This window comes from Bombina bombina, chromosome 2, assembly GCF_027579735.1.
Source record: "Bombina bombina isolate aBomBom1 chromosome 2, aBomBom1.pri, whole genome shotgun sequence".
NCBI classification, from domain to species: domain Eukaryota; kingdom Metazoa; phylum Chordata; class Amphibia; order Anura; family Bombinatoridae; genus Bombina; species Bombina bombina.
The window spans coordinates 292,332,654-292,354,526 of record NC_069500.1 but is presented as its reverse complement, the minus strand read 5'-3'; positions in this window follow the sequence as shown (position 1 = coordinate 292,354,526).

The window sequence follows — 21,873 nt, the reverse complement described above, 5'->3', positions numbered from 1 at the left end:
TTGGGTGAAGACGTCTCACGGTAGGGTGATCTTCAAGGGGTTAGTGTTAGGTTTTTTTAAGGGCGGATTGGGTGGGTTTTAGATTAGGGTTGGTTGTGTGGGTGGTGGGTTTTAATGTTAGGGGGGTTGTAATTTTTTTTTACAGGTAAAAGAGCTGATTACTTTGGGGCAATGCCCCGCAAAAAGGCCCTTTTAAGGGCTATTTGTAATTTAGTGTAGGGTAGGGCTTTTTTATTTTGTTAGGGTGATTAGAGAAGGTGTAATTAGTTTAAAAATCTTTTAATTATTTTATTATTTTATGTAATTTAGTGGGGGGTTTTTTCGTACTTTAGATATTTTTTTTAAATTGTAATTAATTGTATTTAGTTTAGGGAATTTATTTAATTATAGTGTAGTGTTAGGTGTAATTGTAACATAGGTTAGGTTTTATTTACAGGTAAATGTGTTTTTATTTTAACTAGGTAGTTATTAAATAGTTAATAACTATTTAATAACTATTGTACCTAGTTAAAATAAATACAAAGTTGCCTGTAAAATAAAAATAAACCCTAAGATAGCTACAATGTAACTATTAGTTATATTGTAGCTAGCTTAGGGTTTATTTTATCGGTAAGTATTTCGTTTTAAATAGGAATAATTTAGTGAATTGTAGTAATTTTATTTTGATTTATTTAAATTATATTTAAGTTAGGGGGGGTTAGGGTTAGACTTAGGTTTAGGGGTTAATAACTTTATTATAGTGGCAGCGACGTTGGGGGTGGCAGATTAGGGGTTAATAAATGTAGGTAGGTGTCAGCGAAGTTAGGGCCGGCAGAGTAGGGGTTAATAATATTTAACTAGTGTTTGCAATGCGGGAGTGCAGCGGTTTAGGGGTTAATATATTTAGTATAGTGGCGGTGATGTCCGGTTCGGCAGATTAGGGGTTAAAATATTTATTTTAGTGTTTGCGATGTGGGGGGCCTCAGTTTAGGGGTTAATAGGTAGTTTATGGGTGTTAGTGTACTTTTTAGCACTTTAGTTAAGAGTTTTATGCTACGGCGTTGTAGTGTAAAACTCTTAACTACTGACTTTAAAATGCGGTATCAGTCTTGACAGGAGTGGGTCTACCGCTCACTTTTGGTCAGACTCCCATTGAAAATATAGGGTAAGTGGATTTGCGGTATTTCCGAGTCTGGCCAAAAAAGTGAGCAGTACACCTGTCGTAATACCAGCGGGCGTTAAAAAGCAGCGTTGGGACCTCTCAACTCTGCTGTTTAACCCTTACGAAAGACTCATAATCTAGTCAATAGTTTGTAAAAAAAAAAAAAAAAGACATTTCCAGGTACTGTCTGTTTGTCAGTCAGCTTATATTTGGGGCAGGAGTACAAGAGGGCAACCTGGAATAGAGCCACTCAGCCCATACAGCATCCTGAAGCAGAGTTGCTTTTGCTTACAGCCCAGCGCTTCACATGATAGCTATGGCACACAGGGAGCAGGCGTTTGGAGCAGCAGGCTAGAGCAGAGTTGCCTTTAGTGGTTTCACATCCTACAAGAGAGGACCATCCCCACAGCTCAGCTCATATGTAGACATTTCTTACAGTGATACCCAGGCACTTTCCATGCAGTATAGTCTGCCTGTGGGTCTTTCTCCAGTGTCCCCATTGACTGTATGGCTTCACAATCTGACTAGCACAGTCACACACTCACAAACACACTCTTACAGAAACACATACATGCAAACACTCACACACAGACACACACACAAGGTTTTATTTGTGCCCAAATTTCATTTAAAAAATAAAATAAAAAAACTATGGAAAAATGTTATGTCCATAGTGTCCCCATTGACTGCCTACCTTCACAATCCAGTTGTAACACAGCAATGTGTAGTTTATTCCATTGTTGTCAATGCAAAGGGTTTACAGACCTAGATTACAAGTCCTGTGGTATGGCTTTTCTGCGCATGATATGGTCTTTGCGCCTGTAATGGTCAAAGATTTGATATTACAAGTTGTGCGTTCTGTCTTCCCCGCAAGTGATATGGTCTTTTCAGCATACAATCCATTCCGCACTCGAAGAGCTGTAGTTATGTGTTTTGCGAAACAAAAAAGTTTCACAAAACACATCATAAATACCTTACAAAGTGCACTTACACCCATAAACTACAATTTTAAACCCTAAACCGCCACCCCCACATCACAAACACTAAATAAAGCTATTAACCCCTAAACCGCCACCCCCCATATTGCAAAGTATCTAAACTCACTATTAACCCCTAAACCGCCATTCTCCCACATCACAAACACTAAATAAAACTATTAACCCATAAACCGCCATTGCAGTTGATACATGCCCACTGTGCACTCAGAGCGCTCTGTAATAGCGCACAAATAGTCACTCACTGTCACTCCTCATAAAAGAACCAACCCTCACACACTTACTCTCAGGCTGCTCTGTCCGCATTCACTGGAGAACTCTGACTGTACAATCTGTCATTTTGGTTTCAACAGCCGCTGCAGCTGATACATGCCCACCGTGCACTCAGAGCGCTCTGTAATAGCGCACAAATAGTCACTCACTGTCACTCCCCATAAAAGAACCAACCCTCACACACTTACTCTCAGGCTGCTCTGTCCACATTCACTGGAGAACTCTGACTGTACAATCTGTCATTTTGATTTTTACTGCCGCTGCAGCTGATTCATGCCTACTGTGCCCATAAAAGAACCAACCCCCACACACTTACTCTAATGCCACTCTAGCTGCTCTGTTCGTATTCACTGGAGAAATGCACCGAACCGGCAAGTGTGGCAGCCATCTTTATTTAGGGCAAAGTTATTATCTACTATGGTGAGTGAGGTCAGAGCAGCAGAGGTGTGCAGAAAAGGCATGTGTAGCAAAGAGACAGGCACCCCTCTATGGAAGGCACCTGTAGGCACATGTCTACTCTGCCTAATGGTAAATACAGCCCTGCAGGCAAGCGGCATGCAGTGTGTGCAACAGCCAGCCACTAAAAAATTATTTTTATAGATTTATTTAAAAAAAATCGTGAAATATACTGCTAGGTGACTAAGTCTAGCCTATAGGGCAAAGTTAAAGGCAGGCCTCAGGCATGAGATTTATCAGTCCAGCAATTCCTCTAATGCAATATTATTATTTAATGCTACAACTATTTTACACTTAACTATTACGGAAAAATAAATCCCTGCTCTACAGAGTAAAAAAAGTAATGCCCTTAGATTCCCTGCACTGCAAGAAAAAATCAGAATCTGCATAAGAAGGGCTAGATTACAGATGGCGCGTTAAAGTTGAAAGTTGAAAGTAAATGCCTTAGCTTTAACGCAATCAAATTTAACGTGCATTGGTTTATCAAGAGTAAAGACCTTAGGCGCATATGTGGTGTTGCCCACAAAATTTGGCATTGCCAGTTTTTATTCGGATATTGCTATCACATATACGTTTATTTCACCCGTCGCCCGCTAATTTTACTCCCATAAACTAACATAGAACTGTGTTGCAAGTTGGTATCACATATTCAGCACAAGGACTTATGCGGCGAAAATGGAGACATTTTACTCCATTTTCACCTTGCCACACATAGGCAGGTGCAGCAAGCCTTGCACTGAAAATGTGAGCACTGTAACTCCCTGGAAGTATTAACAAATACCTAACGCATGAACAGTATATATCTACCTGTTAACCGCCATCCCCCACTGAAATAACTAATAAAGTATGTTAACCCCTAATCCGCCATCCCCACATCGCAGTACAGCTAATAAACATATTAACCCCTATTCCGTCATCTCCCCACATCGCAAAGTACCTAATTAACATATTACCCCTAATCCGCCAAACCCCCACATCGTAAAGTATCTAATTAACATATTAACCCTAAGCCGCCAACCCTCACATAGCAATAAACCTAATTAAGCTATTAACTCCAAAACCGCCAACCCCCCCCCCACAATGCAAATAACTATTTAATTACTAGGCCCCCTAACCTAACACCCCCTAAATTGACCACAATTACATTAATTACAAAAATACTAAGTTGCAATTAAAATAAAAAACTAACATTACTTAAAAAAAACTAAGATTAAATTAAATTAATCTAAAATTACAAAAAATAAAAAAGTCTAACATTACAAAAAAATAAACCAAATTATCAAAAATAAAAAATTAAACCTAATCCCTATAAAAATAAAAAAGCCCCCCCCCCAAAATAAAAACAACCCCTTATTTAAACTAAACTACCAATAGCCCTAGAAAAGGGCCTTTTGTAGGGCAGTGCCCTAAGTTAAACAGATCTTTTACATTTAAAAAAAAATAAGTCCCCCTTAACAGTAACAGTAAAATCCCCCACCCACCAAACCCCCCAAAATAAAAAAAACACTAAAAAAAAGCATTGCTCTAAAAATGCATTCAACTATTTTACTGCCCTTAAAAGGGCATTCAGCTCTTTTACCAAAAAACCCTAATCTAAAAAAAATCCTATTGGCTGATTTGAAAATGTCAGACAATAGGAATGCAAGGTACCCATTTTAAAAGGGTACCTTAAATTCAATCCTCAGTGTGCAATGGTGATCGTGCAAAGAGGATCCCCATGTTGAATAGCTCCGCGGTCGCCAGTCCTGTTCCGTGGTCACCTCCACTTCACATCGCCTTGAACCTGGATGAAGCTAGAAGAGGTCCCCGCACTGGAAGAAGATGTCGCCACCTCCAAGAAGACTTCACCGCCTAGAAGAGGACCTTCTGTGCTGGACTTCAGGAATGGTGAGTGCCTATTAGACTTAGGCTTTTTTTTGGGGGGGGTTGGCTTTTTTTTTAGATTAAGTTTTTTTTGGGCTGTAAAAGAGCTGAATGCCCTGTTTTTTTTTTATAAGAGTTTAAAGGTATATGGCCATGTATTTATATGGTATATGGTATATTTATTTATTTATTTATATATATATATGTCTAAATATGTGTATGGGCGTGTGTATATATATATATATATATATTAATAAAATATCAATAAATATGAGGGGGAAAAAGGTCATGCTAAATTATTCCACCACAAATATATGAACGCATGTTTATGCAGGTTCTCCCTTATATCGTCAATAAGGTCTGGTTGCACCTCCTCATCAGAATATGTAGATGAATATTAACACCTCCCAGGGTGTTCCTCTACTCCATTGACCCTGTAGACGAAGTCCAAAACCTCTTAGCCCCAAGAAATCCAATTTTTGCGCTCTTCTCCATTACAGTTTTAAATATATCTTGTGGAGTGGCAAAACTGGGTGACCGATATCCATTAAGGTCCCTAATTAGCAAAGTATATGACAATGTAATGAATGAGGTTCTCTATCTGCTAAGCATTGAGCTTTGTTAGTGTACTCCATGGGTGGTGCTTAAAGAGTGCATAGAGAAATTAAAAGTAATAAGGGACCCAGAGTGTTCTTTTTCTCCTCAATTGCCCTAAATGGTTTCTGTATTTTACATTGCACAAGCGGCTACTTTTGTAACGCAGTCTCCTACTCGAACATGGCCAATCATGCATGAGCAGGGATTGTCAATCACCCAATTTGGACTAGTCCAGGGTAATTGCAAACTACCAGCTCAGAACTGGCATATAGATTAGGAAGCAGTAGCCTGCACCAAAGTCACTCCACAGCTTGATAAATGGAGCCCTATAAATACAATTTAAGCATGCTGCTTAACCAAATGTTCTACATTACAATGTTCTAACAAAAAAACACCTACACAAATTTCACACCTTTAGATAAAACACAATATTGTATTCTGCTTATTGTCAAAAGGTGGTTAATGTGCCAAAAATGCCTAAACATCGGTTCCCTCAAAATTTTGCACAAGCTAAGTTCATCACTATACTAACTTATTCTAGATGTTTTGATGAGTTTTGTTTTCACTCACTGCAAATAACTACTTAAAGTAGATTTTTGGGGTGCTCAATGTGGATTAACTCATTTTGTGGTAGATACTTGCCTAATTCCAAGTTTTCTGCACTTTGTTGCTTAGCCAGCCTTTATGGAAGATATAGTCCAAAACTAGTGCCAGATGTTAGCATTTAAAGTGTAAGGGTAAAAAAAATTCATAAAACGCATCTAAAACATATTGAAATATTGTATTTCACTAATATATACTTTTTAATAAAAATATAATTTTAGTATTGGAAAAAATGTTTAAAAAGTCTTATATGGCAAGGTGTTTCACTGGAAAGGGCTCCAAATAATGTCTAAATATGTATGTATACATATCTATATATGTGTATACTTGTGTTTATATGTTTAAATATGTATGGGCACACATACATACTGTACATACAAACAAACACATATATACACATATATACACTTTTAAGGCCTTCTAAGTCAAATACATTGAAATATGAAGCATTGCTGACTGTTTGTGGACCCTATTTTTAATAAAGGTCTGTTTTTAAATATAGCAGCTGGAGGATTTGTATCGCTAGACTTTGTGGTTTTGGGCTTAGTCAACCTCCTTCAAGTACTGTTGCTTTACAGGGCTGCTCCCAGATTACCATTTGTGTAAAGACCTTTAAATATATAATATATATTGGCTCTTTGCGTGCATCAGAAAAAGTATGCGTATTACGAAATGAAAGTAAAAACATTTGCTTGAGTGCAATTGAATTTAAGCGCATTGAGTTCTAGTTAACTGTTACTCGAGACAAAAATCATCAAACATACATTTAAAAGAACAGTTACATTCATAATAACAATGTATGATAAGTAAGTTGAAAGTAAAAAGTTTGAGCTCTAACATTCGCAAAGTCGCGGGAAAAAATAGACTTTGAAAAGTCATCAATGCAAATTCACATTCCACTTCAGTGGAGCCAAAAAAGTTAAAAAAAACTAACATCAACACGTTGCACAAATACGATCAAAGTGATTTAAAAGCACCACATAAAAAGAAAATGCACATAGAGAGAATCACATTCTAAAGAACGAACAACCAGACGTAGACTCCTTGCCTAGTGTGCTTATAGGAACATGGTTGTACATCACTAATGAGGCCCACAGAAGGCTGAAATGATCATCTGGGATGTCATGTTCCTTGTTCAGAGGAGAATTGCCTGGTATTTCAAGGCTAGACTGACCTTATTCGGCAGGATCAGACTGGTATTCTTCAGGAAAGTTTTCCTATGTGAAAAGCACAACTGGGCTAAAAGAGGCTGCTCCTGGGTGGTAACTCATCATAGAACAAACTACTAAGCTGTTGTTCATTCCTGAAGAGCGCTTATCTCTTTGTATTCATTTGTATTATGACCCTGGCAAGTTCCCCCTAAGGGTGATGGGGGAAACTAGATGTGGACTCCTTGCCCAGTGTGCTTAAAGGAATGTGGGGGCACCTTACTGACAAGGCCCACAGAAGGCCAAAACAATCATCTGGGGTTATCATGTTTCTTGTTCAGAGGAGACTTTCCTGGTATTTCAGGGCTGGACTGACCTTACTTGGCGGGATCAGACTGATATAATTCAGGAAAATTTTCCTCCGTGAAAAGCACATCTTGGCTAAAAGAGGCTGCTCCTGGGTGGTAACTCTCCATAGAACGAGTTTCTGAGCTGTTGTTCGTTCCTGGTAGAGCGTTTCTATCTTTGTATGCATTTTTATGATGACCATGGGGAGGTCTCCCTAAGGGTGATGGCGGACACCAGACAGACATGGACTCCTTGCCCAGTGTGCTTAGAGGAACATGGCTGCACCTCATTGACGAGACCCACAGAAGATCAAAACAATCATCTGGGGTTGTCATGTTCCTTGCTCAGAGTATAATTGCCTGGTATTTTGGGGCTGGACTGACCTCAGGGGGATCAGACTGATATACTTCAGGAAAGTTTTCCTCTGTGAAAAGCACAACTGGGCTAAAAGATGCTGCTCAGGGATGGTGTATATATATATATATATATATATATATATATATATATATAAACTGTATATAGGAATAGCTATTTAAAAATAAGAAGAACATATTCCCCTATGTGCAGAACATTGGAATGTAAAAAAATGTATTAAATTATTATTATTATTATTATTATTATTATTTGTTATTTGTAGGGCGCCAACAGATTCTGCAGGGCTATTAACATAGGCAGTATACAAGGTGACATTTATAGGGATTTAATGAGTAAAGGGCCCTGCCGAGAGTCGCACTGTTGTAGTCAGCTCTTAAGAAGTTGATCTGAAAACAGTTTGGCTCTTAGGCTTACATGCTAAGGGGGTTCAATGGGATAGCAATGGAGGAGAGGAACTGGTATAAGGAAATGTTATTGAAGGTTGTTTGCATCCCTGAACAGTAGAGTCTTTAGGGAGCACTTGAAGCTTTCAAAACTAGGGGAGAGTCTTTTGGAGTGAGGCAGAGAGTTTCACAAGATGGGAGCCAGTCTGGATAATTCCTGTAAACGGGAATGTGAAGAAGTAACAAGAGAGGAGGAGAGTAGGAGTTCATGAGCAGAGCGAAGGGGACAGGAGGGTGAGTATCTGGAGACAAGGTCTGAGATATAGGGGGGAGCAGTGCATTTGAGGGCCTTGTATGTCAGAGTCAGAATTTTTTGTTTAATCCTGGAGGCAAGAAAAAAACAGTGAAGGGATTGGCAAAGATATGCAGCAGATGAAGAGCAATGTGTAAGGAAGATGAGCCTGGCAGAGGCATTTATTATGGATTGTAAAGGAGCTAGGTGGCAGCTAGGGAGACCAGAGAGGACAGAGTTGCAGTAGTTAAGGTGGGAAAGGATGAGAGAGTAGATTAAAATCTTAGTTGTGTCTTTTGTAAGGAAATGTCTAATTTTAGAGATGTTTTTAAGGTGGAAGCGGCAGGATTTAGCCAAGAACTGAATGTGAGGAGTGAAAGAAAGATCTGAGTCAAATGTGACCCAATACATTGGGCATGTGTGGTAGGGGTAATATGGATTTCTTGACAGTTATAGAGATATTGGGGGTGGAGGTTTTATAAGAAGGGGAAAATAAGGAGCTCAGTTTTGGAGAGATTTAGCTTAAGCTAGTGAGAGGACATCCAGGAGGAGACGTGAGAAAGACAGTTAGTGACACCGGTTAGCAAGGAAGGAGATAGGTCTGGTGCAGAGAGGTAGATTTGGGTGTCGTCTGCATACAAATGATATTGAAACTCGTGGGACTTTATTGTACACCATCCCTTGGAGCTTTTGTAGATTAAGAAGAGAAGAGGACTGAGGACAGAGGACTGAGGACAGAGCCTTGTGGTACCCCAAAAGAAAGTGGTAATGGGGCAGAGGAAGCCCCAGAGAAGGCTACACTAAAGGTATGTTTAGACAGGGAGGACGAGAACCGCAAGAGAGCTGTATCACAAATGCTGAAGGATTGGACGGTTTGGAGCAAAAGAGGTAGGTCAACATTATCAAAGGCTGCAGACAGATCAAGGTGAATAAGCAGAGAGAACTGGCCTTTGGATTTTGCTGTAAGTAGGTCATTGGTAACCTTAACGAGTGCTGTCTCTGTGGAGTGATGGGGACGAAATCCAGATTGCAGTGGATCAAGGAGGGAGTTTAATTTAAGGAAATGGGATAGGCATACATATACTAGCATTTCGAGAAGCTTTGAGGCAAGAGGGAGTAGGGAAATAGGGCGGTAGTTGGATGGGGAGGTTGGATTGAGAAGTTTAATGAGGATAGGTGTGACCAGTGCATGTTTTAGAGATGAGGGAAATATACTGGTCCTGAGGGAGAGGTTGAAAATGTGTGTGAGACTGTGGACATCAATCCACCCGGATAGGGGTAAGGGTAGAAGAGAGGGAGGGGAGTAGCTGTGAGGGTATGGGGTCAAGGGGACAGGTAGTGAGGTGAGAGCGCAGTATAAGTGCAGAAACCTCTTCCTCATAATAACACATAATTAAATATGAAAATTACATAAATAGGATCTTTCATGTTTTCATCTACTCGACTATATATATATATATATATATATATATATATATATATATATATATATAATGCTCAAAAAACAAAGTATTGCAGTATGCAGTGATACCTTTGTTATTGGACTAACATAATATTTCAAAGACAAGCTTTTCGAGAGTTTTCCTCTCTTCCTCAGCAATACTGATCAATCTGATATAGATATACATCACATACAACAAATGGAAGGGAGGGAGGAAGGGGGGTGAGAGGGGTGTCATAAAAAGCAGAGAATGTGTCTGAAGGAGAAAATAGCTGAGAATAGCCAGAAAGAGTAAATAAACAGAGGAGAACAAATAGGCCAGGTGAGAGGAAAAACAAAAGGAAAAAGAAACCAATATAGGACAATAAGATGAGAGATAATAGAAAGTTATGGTAGTGTGTGAGAAAGCCAGAGTCTACATTAAGTCCTTCATTTCTGGTATTGAAATGTGTGATCATTTTCATCTCAAACGTCTTTCGTTCATGAGAGTCTTTGAAATTCCCTTTAAGAATTTTAATCCTGAGATTAAGGATGGAGTGATCAGTCTGGGTGAAGTGATGACCAACAGGGGTACAATATTAATTTTCCTTGTGGTTTTTGATCGAGTGTCTGTGTAGATTCATTCTGAGATGCAGCTTTAGGCCAGTTTCTCCAATGTAGCAACCTCTGTCACACGCTGTACACTGTATTATGTACACCACATTAGCAGATGAGCACGATTAGGATCCTTTAATATTATATGATGTGTTGTTGTGTCTGGCTGTGTTGTTGTCACATATATGTTGACAGAGTTTGCAGAGTGATTTGTTGCATCGTGCAGTGCCATTCTGTGTAAGCTTCTGTTCTGTGGTTAATTTGCTGCGGACCAATCTCTGTCTCAGGTTAGGCGGTTGTTTGAATGCTAGTATGGGGGGTTCAGGAAATATTTTTTTGAGTGTGGGGTCCTCTGAAATTAGTGGTTGTAGCTCTTTAATAATTTTGCGTACTCCTTCCAGAGTAGGGTTGTAAGTGACTACTAGAGGGGTTCTTGTTTTGTTTTCCTTTTCTTTGTATTGTAGGAGCCTTTCCCGTGGTGTTTTTAAGGCAGATTTGATTTTCTTAGATATTGTCCTTTCCTTGTAGCCCTTTTGCCTAAATGACTCTGACAGTGTACTCAGCTGCTGATCTCTGTCTTTTGTGTCAGAGCAAATGCAGTGATATCTGATAGCTTGGCTGTAGATGATACCTTGTTTGGTGTGATTGGGATGGAAGCTGGAATTGTGGAGGTAGCTGTATCTGTCTGTGGGTTTTCTGTATACAGATGAATGAAGGATGCCATTGATGACAGTTATTGTGCAGTCCAAGAAGTTCACACTATGATTTGAAAAGTCCATTTTAAGGTTTATTGACGGGTGAAATGAATTAAATGATTTGTGGAAATCTAAAAGGCTTTCTTCTCCTTCTGTCCATATTATGAAAATATCATCGATGTAATGATAATATGTAAATGGTTTGTGGGGCTGAGTACATAAGAATCTGTATTCTAGGTACGCCATGAAAAGATTAGCGTATTGGGGTGACATTTTTGTGCCCATCGCTGTCCCTGTCATTTGTAGGTAGCAATTGTTGTTAAAACTGTATATGTATACATGTGTGTACGTATATGTTTATATGTGTATAAATGTCTGTAAATAAATACATATGTACACACACACACACACATATATATATGTATATATATATATATATATATATATATATATATATACAGTACAACAGCAATTTAAAATATATACAAAGTATATATACATATATACATATACATCTTTAGACATGTATATGTGTATGTCTCTATGTTAAAGCCCTTTCAAAACAACTGAAACCTCATACCTTTGAGCCCTTTTTTTGAACATTTAAAAAAAATATTTTTTTTATTAGATTGTGTTATTATGAGTGTAACTGTACTTTTAAATGAATTTTTGATGTTTTTGGTGACACTTTTTTGCCTTGCATAACTGTTAACCAGAGATTTGAGGTCTCTGCAATCATTCTAGTGTAAATAGCAATTATGCTCATGTGTTCATATTTACTTTCAAAAATTTAACTTGCATACAAACAGCCACAAAAGCCTAATAACGCATGCATACAAACAATAGCATCACAATATTAAAACATAGGTTTCATTTATCTTATAACTATGCAGAGATTAATTAGGGACAGCTATAAATGGTTTTCTAGAATGAGCAAACAATGGATGCATGGAAGTTAGCATTGTTAGGCTTGTGCAGCCCACTCTTCAGAAGTGCTATGCCTGTGTCTCTCCAAGGGCCCGATATTCAAAACCTCGCTGGAGTAGAGAGAAATCATCCAAAATCTTTGGGATTTTTTTTAGATCTTGTATTGTATTATAGGAGTCTCTGTTTCACATAAGGAACACTACATAGCAACATAAACATTTATCAATATCAAATTTGTGTTTCTAATTTTTTTTTAAGGGTCTCGCCATACCTACGAGATTTCTTAGAAATATTTCATCTGAATGGCGAGGTTTTGAATATCAGGCCCCTAGGCAGGTATCACTAATCAGCTAGGAGAATATTTCAGGTATGTGACAGGTAACTTTAGTGATTACCCAGATCTCCCCATCTGATTGATCCCTGATACCAGGTAGAAAGAGATATTGGCACAGACACTTAATTTTCCTGTAACTCTTCATTACAAAGCACTTCCAGGAGGTAGAGTGGCTCACAATCTCCCCCTCCTACACCATCCTTCAGAAATGGAGTAGGTGCCTGTTTCTTCAGGTTTCCAAAAAGGAAGCTGAATAATATTTAGAGTACATTGATAATAGCTATTTTGATAATTTTATTATGCATCTAAATGTATTTTTATAATTGCCATATAAATCTAACGCCTAGATTTAGAGTTCTGCGGCCAAAGGAGTGCGTAGCTAACGCTGGCTTTTTTCTGGCCGGACCTTTTAAATACCGCTGGTATTGAGAGTTCACAGAATGGCTGCGTTAGGCACCAAAAAAGGAGCGTAGAGCATATTTAACGCAACTTAAACTCTCGATACCAGCGGTGCTTACGGACGCGGCCAGCTTCAAAAACGTGCTCTGCACGATTCCCCCATAGGAAACAATGGGGCTGTTTGAGCTGAAAAAAAAAACAAACACCTGCAAAAAAGCCGCGTTCAGCTCCTAACGCAGCCCCATTGTTTGCTATGGGGAAACACTTCCTACGTCTGCACCTAACACTCTAGCATGTACCCCGAGTCTAAACACCCCTAACCTTACACTTATTAACCCCTATTCTGCCGCCCCCGCTATCGCTGACCCCTGCATATTATTATTAACCCCTAATCTGCCGCTCCGTAAACCGCCGCTACTTACATTATCCCTATGTACCCCTAATCTGCTGCCCCTAACACCGCCGACCCCTATATTATATTTATTAACCCCTAATCTGCCCCCCCACAACGTCGCCTCCACCTGCCTACACTTATTAACCCCTAATCTGCCGAGCGGACTGCACCGCTATTCTAATAAATGTATTAACCCCTAAAGCTAAGTCTAACCCTAACACTAACACCCCCCTAAGTTAAATATAATTTAAATCTAACGAAATTAATTAACTCTTATTAAATAAATTATTCCTATTTAAAGCTAAATACTTACCTGTAAAATAAATCCTAATATAGCTACAATATAAATTATAATTATATTATAAATATTTTAGGAATTATATTTATTTTGCAGGTAACTTTGTATTTATTTTAACCAGGTACAATAGCTATTAAATAGTTAAGAACTATTTAATAGCTAAAATAGTTAAAATAATTACAAAATTACCTGTAAAAAAAATCGTAACCTAAGTTACAATTAAACCTAACACTACACTATCAATAAATTAATTAAATACAATATCTACAAATAAATACAATGAAATAAACTAACTAAAGTGCAAAAAATAAAAAAGAACTAAGTTACAAAAAATAAAAAAATATTTACAAACATCAGAAAAATATTACAACAATTTTAAACTAATTACACCTACTCTAAGCCCCCTAATAAAATAACAAAGACCCCCAAAATAAAAAAAATGCCCTACCCTATTCTAAATTACTAAAGTTCAAAGCTCTTTTACCTTACCAGCCCTGAACAGGGCCCTTTGCGGGGCATGCCCCAAAGAATTCAGCTCTTTTGCCTGTAAAAAAACATATACAATACCCCCCCAACATTACAACCCACCACCCACATACCCCTAATCTAACCCAAACCCCCCTTAAATAAACCTAACACTAAGCCCCTGAAGATCTTCCTACCTTATCTTCACCATACCAGGTTCACCGATCGATCCAGAAGAGCTCCTCCGATGTCTTGATCCAAGCCCAAGCGGGGGGCTGAAGATGTCCATGATCCGGCTGAAGTCTTCATCCAAGCGGGAGCTGAAGAGGTCCATGATCCGGCTGAAGTCTTCATCCAAGCGGGAGCTGAAGAGGTCCATGATCCGGCTGAAGTCTTCTATCAACGGCATCTTCAATCTTCTTTCTTCCGGATCCATGTTCATCCCGCTGACGTGGAACATCTATCTTCACCGACGACTTCCTGACAAATGACGGTTCCTTTAAGGGACGTCATCCAAGATGGCGTCCCTCGAATTCCGATTGGCTGATAGGATTCTATCAGCCAATCGGAATTAAGGTAGGAAAATTCTGATTGGCTGATGGAATCAGCCAATCAGAATCAAGTTCAATCCAATTGTGTGATTCAATCAGCCAATCAGATTGAGCTCGCATTCTATTGGCTGTTCCGATCAGGGGCTTAGTGTTAGGTTTATTTAAGGGGGGTTTGGGTTAGATTAGGGGTATGTGGGTGGTGGGTTGTAATGTGGGGGGGGGTATTGTATGTGGTTTTTTTACAGGCAAAAGAGCTGAATTCTTTGGGGCATGCCCCGCAAAGGGCCCTTTTCAGGGCTGGTAAGGTAAAAGAGCTTTGAACTTTTAGTAATTTAGAATAGGGTAGGGCATTTTTTTATTTTGGGGGTCTTTGTTATTTTATTAGGGGGCTTAGAGTAGGTGTAATTAGTTTAAAATTGTTGTAATATTTTTCTGATGTTTGTAAATATTTTTTTATTTTTTGTAACTTAGTTCTTTTTTATTTTTTGTACTTTAGTTAGTTTATTTCATTATATTTATTTGTAGATATTGTATTTAATTAATTTATTGATAGTGTAGTGTTAGGTTTAATTGTAACTTAGGTTAGGATTTATTTTACAGGTAATTATATTTAATTTAGGGAGGTGTTAGTGTTAGGGTTAGACTTAGCTTTAGGGGTTAATACATTTATTAGAATAGCGGTGAGCTCCAGTCGGCAGATTAGGGGTTAATGTTTGAAGTTAGGTGTCGGCGATGTTAGGGAGGGCAGATTAGGGGTTAATACTATTTATTATAGGGTTAGTGAGGCGGATTAGGGGTTAATAACTTTATTATAATAGCGGTGTGGTCCACTCGGCAGATTAGGGGTTAATAAGTGTAGGCAGGTGGAGGCGACGTTGTGGGGGGCAGATTTGGGGTTAATAAATATAATATAGGGGTCGGCAGTGTTAGGGGCAGCAGATTAGGGGTACATAAGTATAACATAGGTGGCGGTCGGCAGATTAGGGGTTAATTATTGTAGGTAGCTGGCGGCGACGTTGTGGGGGGCAGGTTAGGGGTTAATAAATATAATATAGGGGTCGGCAGTGTTAGGGGCAGCAGATTAGGGGTACATAAGTATAACATAGGTGGCGGTCGGCAGATTAGGGGTTAAAAAAATTTAATCGAGTGGCGGCGATGTGGGGGGACCTCGGTTTAGGGGTACATAGGTAGTTTATGGGTGTTAGTGTACTTTAGAGCACAGTAGTTAAGAGCTTTATAAACCGGCGTTAGCCCAGAAAGCTCTTAACTACTGACTTTTTTCTGCGACTGGAGTTTTGTCGTTAGATTTCTAACGCTCACTTCAGCCACGATTCTAAATACCGGAGTTAGAAAGATCCCATTGAAAAGATAGGATACGCAATTGACGTAAGGGGATCTGCGGTATGGAAAAGTCGCGGCTGAAAAGTGAGCGTTAGACCCTTTAATGACTGACTCCAAATACCAGAGGGCGTTAAAAAACCAGCGTTAGGAGCCTCTAACGCTGGTTTTTGACGGCTACCGCCCAACTCTAAATCTAGGCCTGAATAAGGCCTAGATTTAGAGTTGGGCGGTAGCCGTGAAAACCAGCGTTAGAGGCTCCTAATGCTGGTTTTTACCGCCCTCTCGCCTAGATTTAGAGTTCTGCGGCCAAAGGGGTGCATAGCCAACGCTGGCTTTTTTCTGGCCGCACCTTTTAAATACCGCTGGTATTGAGAGTTCACAGAATGGCTGCGTTAGGCTCCAAAAAAGGAGCGTAGAGCATATTTAACGCAACTTCAACTCTCGATACCAGCGGTGCTTACGGACGCGGCCAGCTTCAAAAACGTGCTCGTGCACGATTCCAGCATAGAAAACAATGGGGCTGTTTGAGCTGAAAAAAAACCTAACACCTGCAAAAAAGCCGTGTTCAGCTCCTAACGCAGCCCCATTGTTTGCTATGGGGAAACACTTCCTATGTCTGCACCTAACACTCTAACATGTACCCCGAGTCTAAACACCCCTAACCTTACACTTATTAACCCCTAATCTGCCGCCCCCGCTATCGCTGACCCCTGCATATTTTTTTTAACCCCTAATCTGCCGCTCCGTAAACCGCCGCTACTTACATTATCCCTATGTACCCCTAATCTGCTGCCCCTAACACTGCCGACCCCTATATTATATTTATTAACCCCTAATCTGCCCCCCACAACATCGCCTCCACCTGCCTACACTTATTAACCCCTAATCTGCCGAGCGGACCGCACCGCTATTATAATAAAGTTATTAACCCCTAATCTGCCTCACTAACCCTATAATAAATAGTATTAACCCCTAATCTGCCATCCCTAACATCGCCGACACCTAACTTCAAACATTAACCCCTAATCTGCTGACTGGAGCTCACCGCTATTCTAATAAATGTATTAACCCCTAAAGCTAAGTCTAACCCTAACACTAACACCCCCCTAAGTTAAATATAATTTAAATCTAACGAAATTAATTAACTCTTATTAAATAAATTATTCCTATTTAAAGCTAAATACTTACCTGTAAAATAAATCCTAATATAGCTACAATATAAATTATAATTATATTATAAATATTTTAGGATTTATATTTATTTTGCAGGCAACTTTGTATTTATTTTAACCAGGTACAATAGCTATTAAATAGTTAAGAACTATTTAATAGCTAAAATAGTTAAAATAATTACAAAATTACCTGTAAAATAAATCCTAACCTAAGTTACAATTAAACCTAACACTACACTATCAATAAATTAATTAAATACAATATCTACAAATAAATACAATGAAATAAACTAACTAAAGTACAAAAAATAAAAAAGAACTAAGTTGCAAAAAATAAAAAAATATTTACAAACATCAGAAAAATATTACAACAATTTTAAACTAATTACACCTACTCTAAGCCCCCTAATAAAATAACAAAGACCCCCAAAATAAAAAAAATGCCCTACCCTATTCTAAATTACAAAAGTTCAAAGCTCTTTTACCTTACCAGCCCTGAACAGGGCCCTTTGCGGGGCATGCCCCAAAGAATTCAGCTCTTTTGCCTTTAAAAAAAACATATACAATACCCCCCCCAACATTACAACCCATCACCCACATACCCCTAATCTAACCCAAACCCCCCTTAAATAAACCTAACACTAAGCCCCTGAAGATCTTCCTACCTTATCTTCACCATACCAGGTTCACCGATCGATCCAGAAGAGCTCCTCCGATGTCTTGATCCAAGCCCAAGCGGGTCGCTGAAGATGTCCATGATCCGGCTGAAGTCTTCATCCAAGCGGGAGCTGAAGAGGTCCATGATCCGGCTGAGGTCTTCATCCAAGCGGGAGCTGAAGAGGTCCATGATCCGGCTGAAGTCTTCTATCAACGGCATCTTCAATCTTCTTTCTTCCCGATCCATGTTCATCCCGCTGACGCGGAACATCCATCTTCACCGACGACTTCCCGACAAATGACGGTTCCTTTAAGGGACGTCATCCAAGATGGCGTCCCTCGAATTCCGATTGGCTGATAGGATCAGCCAATCGGAATTAAGGTAGGAAAATTCTGATTGGCTGATGGAATCAGCCAATCAGAATCAAGTTCAATCCGATTGGCTGATTCAATCAGCCAATCAGATTGAGCTCGCATTCTATTGGCTGTTCCGATCAGCCAATAGAATGCAAGCTCAATCTGATTGGCTGATGGGATCAGCCAATTGGATTGAACTTGATTCTGATTGGCTGATTCCATCAGCCAATCAGAATTTTCTTACCTTAATTCCGATTGGCTGATAGAATCCTATCAGCCAATCGGAATTCGAGGGACGCCATCTTGGATGACGTCCCTTAAAGGAACCGTCATTCATCGGGAAGTACTCGGTGAAGATGGATGTTCCGCATCGGCGGGGATGAACATGGATCCGGAAGAAAGAAGATTGAAGATGCCGTTGATAGAAGACTTCAGCCGGATCATGGACCTCTTCAGCTCCCGCTTGGATGAAGACTTCAGCCGGATCATGGACCTCTTCAGCTCCCGCTTGGATGAAGACTTCAGACGGATCATGGACATCTTCAGCCCCCCGCTTGGGCTTGGATCAAGACATCGGAGGAGCTCTTCTGGATCGATCAGTGAACCTGGTATGGTGAAGATAAGGTAGGAAGGTTAGATTAGGGGTATGTGGGTGGTGGGTTGTAATGTGGGGGGGGTATTGTATGTGTTTTTTTTACAGGCAAAAGAGCTGAATTCTTTGGGGCATGCCCCGCAAAGGGCCCTTTTCAGGGCTGGTAAGGTAAAAGAGCTTTGAACTTTAGTAATTTAGAATAGTGTAGGGCATTTTTTTATTTTGGGGGTCTTTGTTATTTTATTAGGGGGCTTAGAGTAGGTGTAATTAGTTTAAAATTGTTGTAATATTTTTCTGATGTTTGTAAATATTTTTTTATTTTTTGTAACTTAGTTCTTTTTTATTTTTTGTACTTTAGTTAGTTTATTTCATTGTATTTATTTGTAGATATTGTATTTAATTAATTTATTGATAGTGTAGTGTTAGGTTTAATTATAACTTAGGTTAGGATTTATTTTACAGGTAATTTTGTAATTATTTTAACTATTTTAGCTATTAAATAGTTCTTAACTATTTAATAGCTATTGTACCTGGTTAAAATAAATACAAAGTTACCTGTAAAATAAATATAAATCCTAAAATAGCTATAATATAAATATAATTTATATTGTAGCTATATTAGGATTTATTTTACAGGTAAGTATTTAGCTTTAAATAGGAATAATTTATTTAATAAGAGTTAATTAATTTCGTTAGATTTAAATTATATTTAACTTAGGGGGGTGTTAGTGTTAGGGTCAGACTTAGCTTTAGGGGTTAATACATTTATTAGAATAGCGGTGAGCTCCAGTCGGCAGATTAGGGGTTAATGTTTGAAGTTAGGTGTCGGCGATGTTAGGGAGGGCAGATTAGGGGTTAATACTATTTATAATAGGGTTAGTGAGGCGGATTAGGGGTTAATAATAATATTATAATAGCGGTGCGGTCCGCTCGGCTGATTAGGGGTTAATAAGTGTAGGTAGGTGGCGGCGACGTTGAGGGGGGCAGGTTAGGGGTTAATAAATATAATATAGGGGTCGGCGGTGTTAGGGGCAGCAGATTAGGGGTACATAGGGATAATGTAAGTAGCGGCGGTTTATGGAGCGGCAGATTAGGGGTTAATAATAATATGCAGGGGTCAGCGATAGCGGGGGCGGCAGAATAGGGGTTAATAAGTGTAAGGTTAGGGGTGTTTTGACTCGGGGTACATGTTAGAGTGTTAGGTGCAGACGTAGGAAGTGTTTCCCCATAGCAAACAATGGGGCTGCGTTAGGAGCTGAACGCGGCTTTTTTTGCAGGTGTTAGGTTTTTTTCAGCTCAAATAGCCCCATTGTTTTCTATGGGGGAATCGTGCACGAGCACGTTTTTGAAGCTGGCCGCGTCCGTAAGCACCGCTGGTATCGAGAGTTGAAGTTGCGTTAAATATGCTCTACGCTCCTTTTTTGGAGCCTAACGCAGCCATTCTGTGAACTCTCAATACCAGCGGTATTTAAAAGGTGCGGCCAGAAAAAAGCCAGCGTTAGCTACGCACCCCTTTGGCCGCAGAACTCTAAATCTAGGCGTATGCTATTTAGTGCACCTTTTCTAAATCAGCTATTTTATTATTATAAATTATTATTATATATATTTACTATGTATTAAATTTGTTTCTTTTCTACAAACATTCTTGAATCCAGCAGTATGAGTGATGCCCTTAAATTAACTTTACATTAAATATAAATTATACATTTTTGAACATATGCCAAAAATGATAAGAAAACATTATGTGTGTCTGTTTTTTTGTTTTGTTTTTTTGTTTTTCTTCAAATGAGCAGCCGAGCAGACATGAGCATAAAGACAATAAAACCTTAGTCAATAAATTAGTTTTGAAAAGTATGTATATCTTTCTTACTAGTGCTTACTGTTGGCATACTTGGTCTGCCATCTGCTAACATTTCATTCGCAATGCACTAAATTTCACGCCAGCAGATTTTGGCCTGTTTTATAATGCCTGTAGATTTTATTTAGGATGATGATTTTATTTAGGATCCCTGCCCAGATGGCTTTTTTTGTTGCACCATTGGCTTGTCTAGAAACAATGCAATTAACATCTCTAAATATCTTGCGTTCCTTCTTGGAGGAATGAGACAAAGCCTTTAAAATAGAGGCCTTCTGTTTCACATTTATTCATGATATCCAAATTGTTTATTGCTCGTGCAACTATCCTGCATAGCAAGTTTTTAACAAACGTAAAAAAACCTGGATTCTTTTAAACTATATGTTGATCCCGGATACATTCTATTTGCTTTCAAATTAACAAGTGAATGAATAGATGGCTTATTGATCATCAAGGTGTGGGGCGCGATCCGATATACGGCCTAGGTTTCGAAGCAAACGAGGGAACCAGCGCCGCCTGTAATTTCACCTCGCACATCGAGCTATCCAATATACGGCGCTGTCATATGCTAAAGTGGCGTAAGTAGGACAAACTGGCGTTGTTCCGAAAAGTGTACAAATACACTTACGCCAGTGTTTTGTTAACGGAAAGTCTCAATAAAGTGTAGTTTTATGCAAATTTGGCTAAGACTCGTAAAAATGACCCGATACTCCATCTAAAACTGCGCAACGTAATTATGCTATTCAAAAGTCATATATAAACCCATGCGCAGCTGCCATTTTCTTCAGTGTGTTTGGATGGTTCGTTGAGCTACAGCACACTACAGTGAGTTTAGGATTAGTAAGAGTAGTGAGAGAGGCGCAGCATAATAGTCGGATTTTTGTTTGGATTTTTGTTTGGGTAAGCTTGTACATTTACTTACACTTATTTTTACATATTGCACACATATTGCATACATACATATACAAAATACACAACAATTTTTTTTCTAACACCTCACACATTTTATTTCAATTTTACAGTGTGATAGGCTGAGTGTTTGGTTGTGATTGTGTGTGATTGAACTGGGAGTGAGTGTGAGTGTGTGAGTGTGTGTAGTTTGAGGATGGCAGGGAGAGGTAGGGCAGAGGGGAGGAGGGGAGCGGAGTTGCAGGGAGAGGAGTATTGTAGCGGACAGGAGGAGCAGCAGGGTCCCCATCAGGGAGTTAGTGGAGTTGGGAGAGGGAGAGTTAGAAGGGATGATGGGAGGGGAGATGCCCAGAGACCAGGCACACTTAGAAGAGGGACAGAGGGTGCACATGGGGACAGAGGGGGGGAGGAGGGAGAG